This window comes from Marmota monax, unplaced genomic scaffold (genome assembly GCF_021218885.2).
Source record: "Marmota monax isolate L192 unplaced genomic scaffold, Marmota_monax_Labrador192_F-V1.1 WCK01_AAM20220418_F8-fsc00012, whole genome shotgun sequence".
Lineage (NCBI taxonomy): Eukaryota > Metazoa > Chordata > Mammalia > Rodentia > Sciuridae > Marmota > Marmota monax.
This window is the reverse complement of record NW_026695227.1, coordinates 30,248,985-30,265,979: the sequence shown is the minus strand read 5'-3', so window position 1 is coordinate 30,265,979 and position 16,995 is coordinate 30,248,985. Positions and strand designations below refer to the sequence as shown.

Sequence of the window (16,995 nt, the reverse complement as noted above, 5' to 3'; positions counted from 1 at the left end):
CCCTTGTGGTATGTGTGAGGTGGGGTGGGAGTGGGAGGCATTACTATTAGATAGCATCGCATACTATTTTTTAAGTTTTGACTTCAGTATAATAAAATTAAACTGATAGTACTTTTTAGAATTTAAAGTTGCTAATACATAGCCAAAGTCATCTTGTTGGCTACTGAATCTCTTATTAGTAACAGATAAATAATGAATATTTCAAATATATCTAGTCATAAACTTTTCATGCCCTTTCAATTCCTTGGCATATATATATGACATATGCTTTCTCTGCCCAGGGGTTCTCAGAAGAAGTCTTCTCTCTCCAAGTAAGGGCCTCCTATTTTAGACATAGATGTTCACCTATTTTCTAAACCTGCTTTTGGCTGAATATCATGTTGTAAAAGCTTAATAAATTTATTCACTCTACTGTGTTAATTACATATCTGAATGTTAATTCTCCAAGGATATTCTTATTTTAATATGAGCCAAAGAACAAAGCTCTAATAGTGCAGTTGCAGACATCAGTACCAACATTTAGAAACAGTTTTGGACTCAGAATTTCTCCAAAAATAGACCTTTGTTGCCAGTCCAACTGACTAAAAGGCTTTTTCTTCTCAACAACAGCCAGTTGTCTTCCACCTCTCACATTTCCTTTTTCTTTTCTTTTTTCTTTTTTTGTTTGGGGTGGGGGATCTGGAGATTTAACTCTGGGGCACTTTACCACTGAGTTACATCCCAGCCCATTTTCCTTTTTTTGTTTTTTTAATTTGGAGACAGTCTCACCAAGTTGCTGTTTAGGGTCTTGCGAAGTTGTTGAGGCTGACCTTGAACTTGCAATCTGTCTGTCTCAGCTTCCCCAGCTTCTGGGATTACAGGTTTGTGCCACCATGCCTGGCACACATTTTCTTGTTCTGGATGAATATGGAGTGGTAATGTAATAATTTGGGAGGGCTGGGGTCCACCCAGAAGCTTTGTTTAGTGGGCCCTGGTGACCACAGGTGCTGGTTTCATACATGATTCCTTTGAAGCTAAAACTTCTTTAAAACACCTGCCTCACAAAGCAACAGTGCTGTGGTACTGTCCCCTCTCCTACCTGGCCTGAGATGTTTACCTCCTGTCACTCCCTAGTGTGCACACACACACATTACAAATGTAAACTCCATGAGGGTAGACACTATTGTTCACTAAGTATGTGGAAGAATGTCTGGCCCATTTTATGAAGGTCTTCAGTAATTGATGAATGGATTAACACAAGAGTAATAAATAGGTAACTCTTCTACCCTTAAAAAATTCAGTGTCTAGTGAAAAAAGAGGAAATGTAGGTATTGATTCTTTTTTTTTGGTACCGAAGATTGAACCCAGGGGCGCTTAACAACCGAGACACATCCCCAGCTCTTTTTAAATATTTTATTGAGAGACAGGATCTTGCTGAGTTGCTTAGGATCTTGCTGAGTTGCTTAGGGTCTTGCTAAGTTCCTGAGGCTGCCTTAGCTTCTTGAGCCACTGGGATTACGGACATGTGCCATTGGGCCTGGCTTGATTCTTGTTTATTGCCCATTAACACATTAAATCATCCCTTCTAACCTGATGGTCACTTGGTGGAGAATACCAAACAACCAAACACTGCATCATATGGGATAATTTCTTTAGTAGAAAATTATCCAAACAACATGATCAAAAATCTAGACTAGGGTGACATTTGTGATTCTCACTTTATGAAACTACTTTTTGGAACAGAAAAAATAGACACAGTGCTACATTTTGATGCAAAAAAACCACATGTAGATCTGTTTGTCTGGGCTTTTGAGTTTATATATATTAATGTTCTCATGAAGCCATAATGGAGAAGTTTATTTATGCCAGCACAGATGAAGTTTATAGAGATAGTCTTAATAATTTAAAAAATATTTATATTTATTTTTTTAGTTGTAGGTGAACACACAATCTTTATTTTATTTTTATGTGGTGCTGAGGATCAAACCCAGTGCCTCACTTATGCTAGGCAAGCACACTATCACTGAGCCACAATCCCAGCCCTTGATAAGGAATTTGATGAATCATCACCCAAACACCTATAAATCATCATCCAAAGGAGCTCTGAGTGTTTCATAGGACATTACTGGGAATAATACAAGTAAATAGGAAAAGCTGTATTCGTGGATCAGGGCTTCAACCAAAAAATTTCCTTTATGCTACTGTTGTAGCCCTCCCAAAAGCATTTCTTACTGTCCTTGAAAGGAGAAAACAAGTGAAATTTATAGCATCAGAACCAATTCTGAAACGTCAGTTGTCCAATTTGCCAAAGAACTAATACAACTGATAAGAGACCAATTCATTGATTATGTTATGAGTTATTGAATGAAGTCAGAAAAAAATCATGTATTTGAATGAAAACCTAAAATGTCTTAGAATAAAGGAATAAAAGAAAACAATTGAGTGGTGCAGAGAAAATTTTCACAACTGGAAGAATACAGAAAAAGCATTAGAATCCTTTCCAATACAACTACCATTTAGATAATCAATGTAGTTTCCAAAGAAGAAAATTACCCTACCTATGAATCAAGTGACCAGGGCTGGGGTTGTACCTCAGTGGTAGAGTGCTTGCCTACCACATGTGAGGCACTGGGTTTGATCCTCAGCACCACATAAAAATTAAAAAAAATAAAATAAAGGTATTGTGTCTATCTACAACTAAAATATAAATATTAAAAATAAATAAAATAAAGACATGTGTCCATCTACAACTAAAAAAAAAAAGGAAAGAAAAAAGAAAAAGAAATCAAGTAACCAAATGAAGTGCTGTATTTTCATTTGGAATTAGATTAATGACTTTATGTATTAAATTAAAGTGCAAAGTATCATAAGCTTTGGAAGAATTTCAGTACTGGCACAGGATTTAAACATCAAAATTCTTTCAGAAAATTTCTCCGGAAATTAGAAAATAGCATGCATAGACTCTCTCCAGGGGTGGGCCAGGAAAGAATCTCTTGGTTCTAAGATCAAAGACAGGTAGTGGTGCTGGATGGACGAATGGTCCCAGTTTCCCATGGTCCCAGTTTCCCAGCCTCTCCCAGTGCCTAGAAAACGGCTCAAGTTTTCCTTTTTAGGCAAAATTGGATGAATATTATGCTCTATTTCAGCTCTTTTTAATTTCGATTTTTTTTTTTTAAGTCGGACACAAATCTTTATTTTTATGTGGTGCTGAGGATCGAACCCAGGGCCTCGCATGTGCTAGGCGAGGGCTCTACCGCTGAGCCACAACCCCAGCCCCTAATTTTGATTTTTTTATGAATTTATTTTTGGTACCAGGGATTGAACCCAGGGGTGTTCAACCCCTAAGTCATATCCCCAGCTTTTTTTTTTTTTTTTGAGATAGGGTCTCAGTAAGTTATTTAGGGCCTCCCTAAGTTGCTAAGGCTGGCTTTGAACTTGTAATCCTCCTGCCTCAGCCTCCTGAGCAGTTGGGATTACAGGTGTGCTCTACCATCTACCATGCCTAGCTATTAAAAAAAAAAAAAAAAAAAAAAAAAAATATATATATATATATATATATATATATTTGTTTGTTTTATTTACTTTTATGTGGTGCTGGGGATGGAACCTAGTGCCTCACATGTGCAAGGCAAGCACTCGACCGCTGAGCTATAACCCTAGCCCCTATTCAGTTGTTTTTTTAAAGGTCTAAAGTTACGCTATAGTTGCTTCCATGGAACAAAATGGAATTATATCTAGCACTTTTTAACTTTTGATAATTTTTAAAAATTAAGTAAAATGCTTTTTAAAAACAGTACATAAATTTTCTCTATATATTTTTGGTACTGGGGATTGAACCACTAAGTCACATCCCCAGTCCTTTTTATATTTTATTTTGAGACAAGGTCTTGCTAAATTGCTTAGGGCCTCACTAAATTTCTGAGGCTGGTGTTGAACTTGTGATCCTCCTGCCTCAGCGTCCTAGGTCAATGGGATTACACGTGTGTGCCACTGCACCTGGCTAAGTTTTCATATTTTCAAAATCAGTTGTTGACCTATATATGACCTTTGCCAGAGAAAATTTATCATGAATTTTTAGTTTTAAATGATTTTACTTTAAAATTGTCAGTATTTTAATGTAGAATGTGACATTTTAATGTGCTTAATATATTTTTTTAGTTGTTGATGTACCTTTATTTTTTATGTAATCATTTGTATGCTGTGCTGAGAATTGAACCCAGTGCCTCATGAATGCAAGGCAAGCACTCTACCACTGAGCTGCAATCCCAGCCTTAATGTTTGTTTTTTATTTTTTTGTAGAAAAAAAAATTTAAAATACTTGTTTGTTTATTCTTAGTCTTTGTCCTAGAGACTGTAAGGTGATTTGGAAAAGTAACTGGATATTGGCTTTCAGAAATAGAAAAGAAGCTGGTCGACCCTCTGATTATTAAGAACATATATTTCAAAGCCGGCAGCCTTGGATCACAGGACACATGGGCTGGAACAGTAAGCCTCAATGTGGAATGTGTGGCCACTAGAACTCAAAGAGGGGGCTGGGGATATGGCTCAAGCAGTAGCTCGCTCGTCTGGCATGCGTGTGGCCCGGGTTCGATCCTCAGCACCACATACAAACAAAGATGTTGTGTCTACTGAAAACTAAAAAATAAATATTAAAAAATTCTCTTTCTCTCTCTCTCTTAAAACAAAACAAAACAAAACAAAACAAAACTCAAAGAGGCCTACAAAGCACTGCTTCCTTCTTTGTGGAAGAGGATATAAGAAACAACAATTCAACTTACTTTGGGGGGCATGTCCTTGTACACCCTGATCATTAGACTCCTAAAAACTTTACTGAAATGGCAAGTCCTTGAATCATCATTGGATTTGTCTTCTTCCTAACTTCAGTGATGAAAATGAATTATCAAGACCACCCATGTGCTTTTCACCTCCTTTTAATGCTGCCTGGTGAGTACAATGCCATCAATATGATAGATCCATGTGATGTTCTACAGGATGTTCAGAAGATCCAAGTCTCCTAGGAAAACAAAGCCAGTTCATACATCCCTGAGGTGAAACTAAGTCCATCTGGCTTTTTTTGTTTGTTTGTTTTAAAAAAGAAGGAATGGTTTATTTGGGGCTCACAGTTTCAGTGGACTCAGTCCATGGTCAGTTAACTCTACTCCTCTGCATACAAGTAGAGGCAAAACATCCTGGCAGAAAGGAGTCATGAAGGAAAACTGCTCAGCTCATGATGGCCAGAAAGGGTTGCAGAGGTTTCAGTCTACAGACAGCCAGCTTCATTCACCAGGGCTCCAGATGAGGCTGAATATCATGGTGAGAGAGTGTGGCAGAGGGAAGCAGCTCATAGGATGATCAGAAAGCACAGAACACATCTGGCTTCTTATCTTTCATGACCAAGTAGAAAAGTACACATTCACCAAATCAATGGTTGAATACCATGTTCCAGGAGCCTCCTAATATGCCTAGCTAAAAAGATGCCACATGGGCACAAGAGCTGCTATGAGAGTAGCTGCTTGATTCAGCTGGCAGTTGTCTGCAGTTGTTCTCCAGGGTTTACCCAGTTTTGACAGGGACCAGATTAGTGAATTTTAAATGGATATATGGTAGGTAAAAGCAAATGAAAGAGAATATAGAAAGAAAAAGAAATGGAGGCAGACCTCAACAGATCAGAAATGCTTTATTAAGCAGCAGAGGGGCACATTTTCAAGAGGGAAAATGGCAACTGACTCTAATAAGGATCTGAGTTTTATAGGGTTTAGAGGGGCTGAGTCTTATTAGGAAATGTATTGGTTATAACTGGAGGAAGATCTTGGGCAGTCAGGAAACAGTTGTAGATAAAGCCCATTGTTTTAAAAAAGAAGGGGATTGTTATTTCCATATTCTTCAGTAGAGACCAACCTCTCCATCTTTAGAATCCTCAAGGGTGATCTCATCCTCACCATCTCCAACATGCAGTTTGATTTCAATTTACTGTCTTGGCTAGGGGAGTTGCCCAGTTGAGAAAGCTCTGTTAAACTAAGACACTGATTGGGAAAACCTAGGACATGTACATAGGAGTATATGATGAATGTCTTTAAATATCTCAATGCTAAAATTTTTAAACTATTAAGTCTTGGGTTTGGTCTCAGGTCTTCTATTTTATTTTTTTAAATCTAACTCAGGTGATAAGGTGCTCAATTAGTTGTAACTTGTTTGTTATTATGCTCAACTTCTCCTTTCCCTTCTGTAGGTGCCATTACAATTTAGTAAACAACAATCAATGCCATTGCCCTATAACTTGTTCCCTGAATTTTTCATACTCAAATTACTGCAATAGCCATGGCAGTATGGTCTTCCCCATAGGAACACTCTCCCTAGTCACTACACATAGTTTTAGCTATTGGGTGGCCATTTTACATAGGGGTCTTATTCATGCCCCACAACTTATTCAGAATGATATTCTAGTGATCAGCCAGGCAGAAAGTGATCCAGCTCCAAACTCATCTTACCACCTGCCCTGTTGGATCACTCTTGGAATCATCTATGTTGGATCCTCTGGGAAGCAGGACTCAGAGTTTGAGGTGCAAGTAATTTCTTAAGTGGGGAGTGGGAATGGTAATACCTGTGAAATACAAGGAAGGATGTATAATGGGCAGGAGAAATCTTGAGGCTGCAATGCAGATCTAACAGCTTTGAAAAAAAAAAAAAAGAGAGAGAGGAAGAAGGGCTGTTAGAGAAAGCTTACAGCTATGATGCAGAGCCAACAGAATAGAATCTCAACTAACTCAATAGGGGGCTCCAGAACAACATCACCTGTTAGAGAATTTCCCCACTGGGTAGAGATGGCCAGACTCTTGGATGTGCTCATTCATTGGCTAGGTGAAACAAGAGCCAAAGAAAATCTGAAGGCATTACCAGGTCAGCTAACTGCCCTCTTGGCAGCAGAGCGGCAACCTCTTTCTGGAAGGGAAATCCAAGGGAGATCTTCATAATTGCCACTTGGGGGCCTTGGGGTTCATTTGCTCTCTATACATATTTTTAACCAAAAAAGGATTTTTTGTATCAGTTGCCTATTTAATCTATTTTTCCCTTGACATTGACAACTAAGGGCGTATAACCACTGAGCTACATCCCCCCACCCTTTCTTTTTCTTTCTTAATTCTCAGTCAGGGACTCGCTAAATTGCCCTGGTTGACCTCAAACTTGTGATACCTTTGCCTAAGCTTTCCAAGTAGCTGCAATGTATGTGTTGCTGTGTCTGACTCATAGTGAGATATCTTAAAAGAAAAGTCAAAAAATGAACAGTTTTTAGTAAACATGGTTCTAGTAATTCTAGTGAGCTTATTTAGAAGCTGTTACATATTAGAATAAATCAAATAAGTAATTAATTAATGTTATTGGTATATAAGAACCTTGAACCAAGGCACGGTGGTGCACACCTGTAATCTCAGCAACCGGCAGGAGGAAAGAGGCTGAGGCAGAAGGCAAGTTCAAAGCCAGCCTCAGCAACTTAGGAGGCCCTAAGCAACTTAATGAGACCCTGTCTCAAAAAATAAAAGAAGGCTGGGGGTATGGCTCAGTGGTTAAGCCATCTGAGTTCAATTCCAAAAAACAAACAAACAAACAAACAACAACAACAACAAAACACCCTTGAAAGTTACTATATTATAGATGGTCAAGAAAATAAAGAGTTGGGGTTATAGCTCAGTAGTAGAGTGCTTGCCTAGCATGCTTATGTACTGGGTTCAATCCCCAGTACTCCCCTCCAAAAGAATAAAATAAATAAATTTTAAGTAATGATATAAGGGGGAATGATTCAAATCAGAAGTTGGATATGGTGGCATAAATCTGTAATTCCAGCTACTCAGGAGGTCAAGGCAGAAGGATGACAAGTTTGAGGCCAGCCTGGGCAACTTAACAAGACCCTGTCTCAAAATACAATGAAAAGGGATGGGGATGTAGCTCAGTGATAGTGCTTGCCTACCATATTGAGGCCCTCAGTTCAATTCCTAGCAGTGTGTGTGTGGGATTCAAATCAGAATTCTGAAGATGAAAAAAAAATGTACTGAAAGGAATTAAGAGTAGATTAGACCCTAAAGAAAAAAGATTAGTGCTGGGTGCAGTGGCACACACCTGTAATCCCAGAAGGTTGAGGCAGGAGGATCTCAAGTTCAAACCCAGCCTCAACAACTTAATGAGGCCCATCTCTAAATAAAATATAAAAAAAGGGCTGGGGATGTGGCTGGGGATTGTTAAGCATCCCTGATTCAATCCCTGGTTAAAAAAAAAAAAAAGTTTGCAAAACTTCAACAATAAGATTTTAAAGGTCATTTTATTTTTGTAATAGCAAACTACTTTCAACATAAAACAGTGCAAAAAATAATTTTAATGTATATTTTAAAATAAATTTTATTGGGGCTGAGATTGTGGCTCAGAGGAAGAGCGCTTGCCTCGCATGCATGAGGCACTGGGTTGGATCCTCAGCACCACATTAAAAAATAAAACAAAGATATTGTGTCCACCTATAACTGAAAAAAAAAAATTTTAAAAATAAATTTTATTTGTATGTGAAGTACTTAAAATATATACTTAAATCTAAATATAAAATATGTAGATACATAAAATTATATCTATAAAGAAATATTGATTAGAAATTACACAATATTAGGGGGCTGGGGTTGTAGCTCACTGGAAGAGCACCAGTGAGGCACTGGGTTTGATCCTCAGCACCACATAATAATAAATTATGTCCATCTACAACCAAAAAAAATTTTTAAAGAAATTACATAATATTGGGGCTGGGGATGTGGCTCAAGCGGTAGCGCGCTCGCCTGGCATGCATGCATCCCGGGTTCAATCCTCAGCACCACATACAAACAAAGATGTTGTGTCCGCCGAGAACTAAAAAATAAATATTAAAATTCTCTCTCTCTCCTCTCTAAAAATAAAATAAAGATATTAAAAAAAGAAATTACATAATATTAAAACATTTTTGTATAACATATAATATATATAATGTATACATATATATGTGTGTGTGTGCGCATGCACACACACTTGTTATTTTATTTATTCATTTTTTGCAGTTCTGGGGATTGAATCTAGGGGCACTCTTCATTTGAATTACATCCCCGTGCATTTCTGTTTTTGTTTTTTTGAGACAGGGTCTTGCTAAATTGTTGAGGCTGTTTTCTGGGGGGTTTGTTTGGGTACTTGTTGGGGCACTTGACCACTGAGTCACATCCCCAGCCCTATTTTGTATTTTATTTAGAGACAGGGTCTCACTGAGTTGCTTAGTGCCTTGCTTTTGCTGAGGCTGGCTTTGAACTCGTGATCCTTCTGCCTCAGCCTCCTCAGACACTGGGATTACAGGTATCGCCACTGCACCTGGCTTGAGATTGGTTTTGAATATACAATCCTTCTGCCCCAGCCTCCCAAGTTGTTAGTATTATAAACATGCACCACTGCACTCAGATATACACATTAATTTTGATATGTCACTGAGGTAAAACACATATAACAATATTTACTATGTCAAACTTTTTTTGGTGGAGGGGTACCAGGGATTGAACTCAGGGGCACTGGGCCACATCCCTAGCCCTATTTTGTATTTGCTTAGTGCCTCACTTTTGCTGAGGCTGGCTTTTGAACTCAAGATCCTCCTGCCTCCGCCTCCAGAGCTGCTGGGATTACAGACATGTGCCACAGTGCCAGCTTATGTTAACGATTTTTAAGTGTACAGTTCAGTTGAGTATACTCATATTGTTATGCAACCAATCTCCAGAACTATGAATTTTGCAAAAGTAAAACTTATACTCATTAAATAACTCTCCTTTTTTTTTTTCTTTTGGCAGTACTGGGGACTGAACCCTATGGGACTCTACCACTGAGTTACATCCCCGGAGACTTTTTTCCCCCCCAGTTGTAGTTTAGTTGGAAACAATACATTTATCTATCTATCTATCTATTTATTTATTTTTATGTGGTGCTGACAATTGAACCCAGTGCCTTGCATGTGCTAGGTGAGTGCTCTACTACTAAGCCACAACCCTAGCCCCCTTTTTATTTTTTATTTTGAGACAGGGTCTCACTAAGTTACCAAAGCTGGCCTCAAACTTTTGATCCTCCTGTCTCAACCTCCCAAGTCACAGATTTACAGTCACTCATCATCATGACATTTCTGCCTCCCTTGGCTCCTGGAAATCACTCTATGTGGTTTCCATGTCTATGAATTTGACTATTCTAAGTATCTCATATAATTAGAAAAAGATAGTACTTGACTTTTTCATGACTGGTTTGTTTCACTTAGCACAATGTCCTTGAAGTCCTTGTAGCATGTGGCAAAATTTATTTTCTTTTTAAAGCTAAATAATATTCCATTGTATGTGTATACTACATTTTAGTCACTCACTCATCCATCTATTGATACTTTAATTGCTTCCACTTTTAGCTACTGTTAATAACACTGCTATGAACATGGGTATGCAAATATTGCTTCCAGAGCTTGCTTTCAATTCTTTTGGGCATATATTTAGAAGTAGAGGGGCTGGGAATGTGGCTCAAGCGGTAGCATGCCTGCCTGGCATGCGTGCGGCCCAGGTTCAATCCTCAGCACCACGTACAAACAAAGATGTTGTGTCTGCCGAAAAAAACTAAAATAAATAAATAAATAAATAAAGAGAATTAAAAAAAAAAAGAAGTAGAATTGTTCATAGTTCTACTTTTAATTTATTTTATATTTATTTATTTGTTTGTTTTTGCAGTGCTGGGGTTAGAATACAGGGCCTCACAGCATGCTAGGCAAGTGCTCTCACTAAGCTGCATCTCCAGCCCTCTATTTTTATTTATTTATTTTTTGACCACTGAGCCACATCCCCAGCCCTTTTATTTTTATTTTTTTTAATAATTATTTTTTAGTTTTCGGCAGACACAACATCTTTATTTGTATATGGTGCTGAGGATCAAACCTGGGCCGCACACATGCCAGGCAAGCGCACTACTGCTTGAGCCACATCCCCAGCCCTTTTTTCCCTATCCTTAACTGAAATGTACTTTGGGCTTTTTTTTTTTTTTTGGGGGGGGGGGTGCTGGGGATTGAACCCAGAGCCTATGTGCATGCAAGGTAATCACTCTACCAACTGAGCTATATCCCCAGCCCAGCTTTTGGCTTTGAGAATTATGTTCTATAAGTTTTTTCTCAGTATATAGAAAGTATATAGTAGCTCAATGTAAGAACATTTATTTATGTATTACAATTTTTACCAGCATGGATGTTGAATTTTATTGTCTTTTTAGCAATATTTGGAGATTAACATGATTTTTCTCCTTCAACATAAAAGATTTCCTAATCACTACATATTCATCATAAAAAAAACTTGGTCACAGTGGTTATTTTTCTAATGTGTTACCAAATTCTATTGGTAATGTGAAGTTTTACTCCCATCAGCAGAGTACAGAATTATAGAGCTTAGCTTTATAATGTTCTTCAATATAGACTGTGGCATCACACTGCAATACCACATGGTGGCATTTTATATTATTCTTCAACATACACTGTGGAATGTACCCTTTTTTTTTTCCAGGGGGAAAAAAAAAGTCATTTCAAGCCTGATCAGTGTCATTCTTGCAAGTAGGCCTTTGGTCATCTGACTTACAGAATTTAGAGTACCTGAAGCAGGGGTTCATTCTTTTTTTCCTTAATAACGATTTCTTTCTTTTTTATTTTATTTTTTAGTTGGACACAATACCTTTATTTTATTTATTTATTTATATGTGGTGCTGAGGATTGAACCAGGGCCTCACATGTGCTAGGTGAGCGCTCTACCTCTGAGCCACAACCCCAGCCCCAGCAGGATTTCATTCTTGATAGCTAGAAGTGGTGAGAGCAGATCTCCTTTACCATTAAGTATGATGTTAGCTCTTAGTTTTTCACAGATGCTTTTCATCAGATTAAGGAAGTTCCCTTCTATTTCAGGGTTATATTGGTAAATGGATATTGGATTTTTCAAGTTCTTTTTTTGCATGCATCTATCAAGATGATCACATATGTCTTCTCCTTTTGTCTCTTAATATGGTGAATCAGATGCACTGTGGTTTGTTTGGCTTCCCCCCCACCCTGGGATTTAATCCAGGGGCACTTAACCACTGAACCATATTCCCAGCCCTTTTTAGTTTTTATTTTGAGGCAAGCTCTTTCTAAGTTACTTAGGGCCTTGCTAAATTGCTGAGGTTGGCTTTGAACTTGCATTGCCTCTGCCTCCAGTTGCTGGGATTACAGGCATGCACCACCATGCCTAGCTCATTGTGTTTTGAATATGAAGCCAAACTTACATTCCGGGGGTGAACTACACTTAGCTTATATTTTAAAACAACCCTAAGCTCAGAAAAGTATGTCACAGATGGTTCTCATGGGTTGGTAAACTCAATTATATGAAAGTATCCATAATGAGAGTTCTGTGTGAATATGGAGCTGGGGATGTAGTTCAGTGGTAGAGAGCTTGGCTAGCATGCACAAATCCTGGGTTCAATTGGCAGTTGCATGAAAAAAAAAAGAAAGAAAGAAAAGAAAGATGAAGAAAGTAAAAGAAAAATCTGAGAACTGGGCATGATGGCACACAGGAGACTGAGGAGGCAAGAGGATTGCAAATTCAAGGCCAGCCTCAGAGGTTTAATAAAAAAAATAAAAATAAAAATAAAAATGGCCAGGCATGTAACTCAGCGGTAGAGCATTGGCTTGGCATGTGTAAGCACTGGGAATTGAACCCAGAGCCACAAAAAAGAAAAAAAAAAAATCTGTATGAGTAGTCTTGATAAATTTTTTCCAAAGAAAGCTACTAACTATCCCTTTCATCCTTGTAGGTACATGCTACTTCTTCTGTGGAGAGTTAAAATCATTTCCCCTCTCCTTAAATCTGAACTAGCCTCATGACTGCTTTAAATAACAGAATGTGGCAGAAGTAAAGCCGTGCCAGATCCAGGTTAAGTCTTTAAGAAGCCTGGCAGCTTTGTTTTCATTCTTTTAAAAACAAGTCACCATGTAAAGAAGCTCAGTGGCAGAGTACCCCAGAATGGGTTCAATCCCCAGTACTCGGCGGGGGGCGGGGGGGGGGGAGAAAGAGGAAAAACAAGAAAAAGAAAAAAAAAATGATGTGTGCCCTTTTTAAGTTTCTATTTCCACATGTGCCATAGTGCCTAGCTACATAGACATCTTGAAAGACAAAATACTGTTTCCATCTGATTCTCCAAAAATAATTAGAACCACTAATCTAGAGAAAGAAAAAGAAAAGAAAAAAAATTGGGGAGGGGTAGTGGTAGTACTCAGGATTGAACCCAGTGGTATTTGAGACAGGGTCTTGTTAAGTTGCTTAGGGCCTCTCTAAGTAAAGCACAGGAGACTTTTTAGAGAAAACATTCTGAAACTTTATTGAGAAATATTATAAAAAGATTACAATTGAGAGATAAAGCGCATTCCTGATTTAGAAGTATCAAATTACAGAGATGTCATTCTATCTAAATTGATTTATACATTCAATGTCCTGGAAAGATAGAGTAGACATGCTTCTCCAGTTCCTCCCACTAAATGCAATTAAAAACTCTGAACATTATACATACAACAAACATGAGAAGGGGGAGAGAAGGCAACAGATGAGCTAGGAATCTTAGGGACCAACGAACAACATGGTAGTAAGTTCCCTTGATGGTGGTGGTAGTGGCTGTGCTGCTTTTTCTTCTTCCTCCTCTTTTTTTTTGATACTGACTGAGGATTGAACCCAGAGGCACTTCAGCTTTGAGGTATATCCCGAGTCTTTTTTTTTTTTTTTAATTTTGAGACAGGGTCTCACTAGGTTACTGTGGCTGGCCTCAAATGTGCAATTCTCCAGCCTCATCCTCCCAAGTAACTGGGATTACCTCAGGTTTTCTTCCTGCCTCCTACATCAAAGCCTTGCAGCTGAAGAAAGTGAAAACCCAGAAATGTTGAAGGATGCAGACAAAAATGAAACAAAAGATAAGACAATAAGTATGATCTTCATACTCAAAGAACTAGGAAAAGGGCCATCTGGAAAATCAGCAAACTTTTAGATAAGAACTATTCTACTGAAGACAAACACTGAAGAAAAAAAAAACTGTGGTCCCCTCCCTTCACATGCCAGCAAGATTAAGTCTAGACTTTTAGCCTTGCCAAGCTAAAAAATGTGCCCCAAATTATAGTCATTTTTTATAAATGTTGCTGGGACAACTGGATATCCATATGCAAAGGAATGAAATTAGACTCTATGCTGTGGCCCCTACTCCTATATTCATGTCTTCCCACAACCTCAGAATATGACTTTACTTGAAATATAGTCCTTGCAGATGTAATTAGTTAAGATATTACTGAATGCTATCCTTCTAAGAATGGATACAAATGCACAAATGCCACTTAGCAATAGAAAAAGAAACTGCAATGATGTGTCTACAAGGCAAGGAATGTCAAAGACTGTCAGCAACTACCAGAAGCTAAGAGAGACATGGGACAGAGTCTCCCTAGCAGCCTTCCGAAGGAACCAAACTGACTGACACCTTGATTTCAGACTTCTAGCTTACAAAACAATGAGGCAATAAATATCTGTTGTTTTAAGTGACCCAGTTTGCGGTACGTTGGTATAGTGGCCCTAAGAAACTAACATATAGGGGCTGGGATTGTGGCTCAGCGGTAGAGCACTCACCTGGCACAAGAGAGGCCCTGGGTTCGATTCTCAGCACCACATAAAAATAAAATAAAGATATTGTGTCCAACTACAATTAAAAAATGAATATTAAAAAAAGAAAGAAACTAACATATATACACCTACCTCACACCATATACAAAATGTAACTCAAACTCGATCAAAGATTTAAATGTAAGAGTTAAAATTATAAAACGTTAGAAGAAAACACAAGTTTCAGGAATCAGAAGGATCACAAGTTTGAGGCCAACGTGAGTAACTTATGAGAACCCATCTCAAAATAAAAACATAAAAAGGACTGGGGATGTACCTCAGCAATAGTGTCCCTGGGTTCAATCCCCCAGTACCAAAAAAAAAAAAAAAAAAGTTAAACATAAGGGCTGGAAGTATAGCTCTGTGGTAGAGCACGTGTTAAGCATACATAACTTCTGGTTTTAACCCACAGAACTCCCAAAAAGTTAAGTTGGACCCTAGGTTCAAACCCCCCACCTCAAAAACAAAGTTAAGCTGGATAAGATGTAGTGCACTATGACTCCAGCCTCTCTGGAAGCTGAGGTTTGGAAGGAGCACTTTAACCCAGGAGTTCAAGACCAGCCTGGGCAACATAGCAAAACTCAGTCTAAAATAAATAAACAAAATAAACTTTTAAAAAAGAAAGAAAAATAAACATAAAAGTCATCTACAAGATCCTGAGTTTGGGCCGAGATTGTGACTCAGTGGTACAGCACTTGCTAGGCATGTGTGAGGCACTGGATTCAATTCTCAGCACCACATATAAATGAATAAATAAATAAAAGGTCCATTGACAACTGAAAAAAAAAAATTAAAAAAAATAAAAGACCCTGAGTTTGGTCCCTGGCACCTCAAACAAAAGAAAACAGAATTAACATATGACCCCAAAATTCTACACTTGGATGTACAGCCAATAGGAATAAAAACATATAACCACACCTTGCATAAAATGTTCTTAATAGCATTATTCATAATAGCCAAAATGTGAAAACAGCTCAAATGTCCATCAAATTGATGAATGGATAAAGAAAATGTGGTAGATCTATAAAATGACATCTTATTGGCAATAAAAGGAAATGAAACACTTATATATACTACAAAATGAATGAACCTTGAAACATCATGTTAAGTGAAAGAAATGTGTCATAATAAGCCACAACTCATATAATTGCATTTATATGAAATGTCCAGAATAGACAAATCCAAGGAAATAAAGTAGATTGATAGTTTCTAGGGACTGGGGGTGGGTATAAAAGAGGAGTAACTGTTAATGGGCCTGAGTTTCTTTGGGGGTACATAGTGATGGTTACATAATTCTATAAATATGTTAGAACCCACCAAACTTATAGACTTTAAAAGAGTGGGTTTTATGGAATGTAAATTATGTCTCAATACAACTATTTTTGTTGTTGTGGTTACAAGGTAGGTAGAGGACAAAAAAAATACTTCTCTCTTTTCTAATTTTTTTTTTTTTCCAGTGTTGGGTATTGAACTTAGGGCCATGTGCATGCTCTGGAAGGTATTCTGAAGTATATTCCCAGCCCCCTTAAATGAATCTTAATCCACTATTTTATTTTATATTGATCTTTTACTTTACATTAACTCTAATTATAAAAATAATGCATGTGGCTGGGCACAGTGGCACATGCCCAACAGCTCAGGAGGCTGAGGCAGGAGGATCACGAGTTCAAAGCCAGCCTCAGCAGTAGCAAGGCACTAAGCAACTCAGTGAGACCTTGTCTCTAAATAAAATACAAAATAGGACTGGGGATGTGGCTCAGTGGTTGAGTGCCCCTGAGTTCAATCCCAGGTAACATATAACCACACCTTGTATAAAATGTTTTTAACAGCATTATTCATAATAGCCAAATCATGAATAATGCATGTGGAGTAAATGCATGTGGAGTAAATAAATTGTAAATACATTAAAATAAAATGATTTTTTAAATCACTACAGGATTGAGGGTGTAGTTTAGAGACAGACAACATGTGCTTAACCTGTGTGAGGCTCTGGGTTCCATTCCCAGTACCACTTAAATAAATAAGTAAATAAAATTATCACAAATCCTACCACTCAATACTGAGATTCCCATTTTCCTTTCATGGAGGAACCATTAGTGTATAAGGTATTTCCATTTGAAACTAGTGTACAAATTATTTGTTTTCTCCATTTCCAAAATATTTTTTGAATCTTCTTTTCTAAAGCAGGTTGTGCATATAAATTCAGATCACGGCTGGTTTCTACTTAAAATCTCCTCCTTAATCCTCTTTTTAGTTATTAATGGTACTTTGTGTTCATTTCTTTCAAAGTGCCTTGTTA

The 16,995-nt window shown here is 37.8% G+C and overlaps 1 pseudogene; it reads left to right on the top strand.

Moving 5' to 3' along the window:
- The first annotated feature begins 872 nt into the window (after nucleotides 1–872).
- Nucleotides 873–2,503, top strand: LOC124087182 (dTDP-D-glucose 4,6-dehydratase-like; annotated as a pseudogene).
- The last annotated feature ends 14,492 nt before the right edge of the window (nucleotides 2,504–16,995 follow it).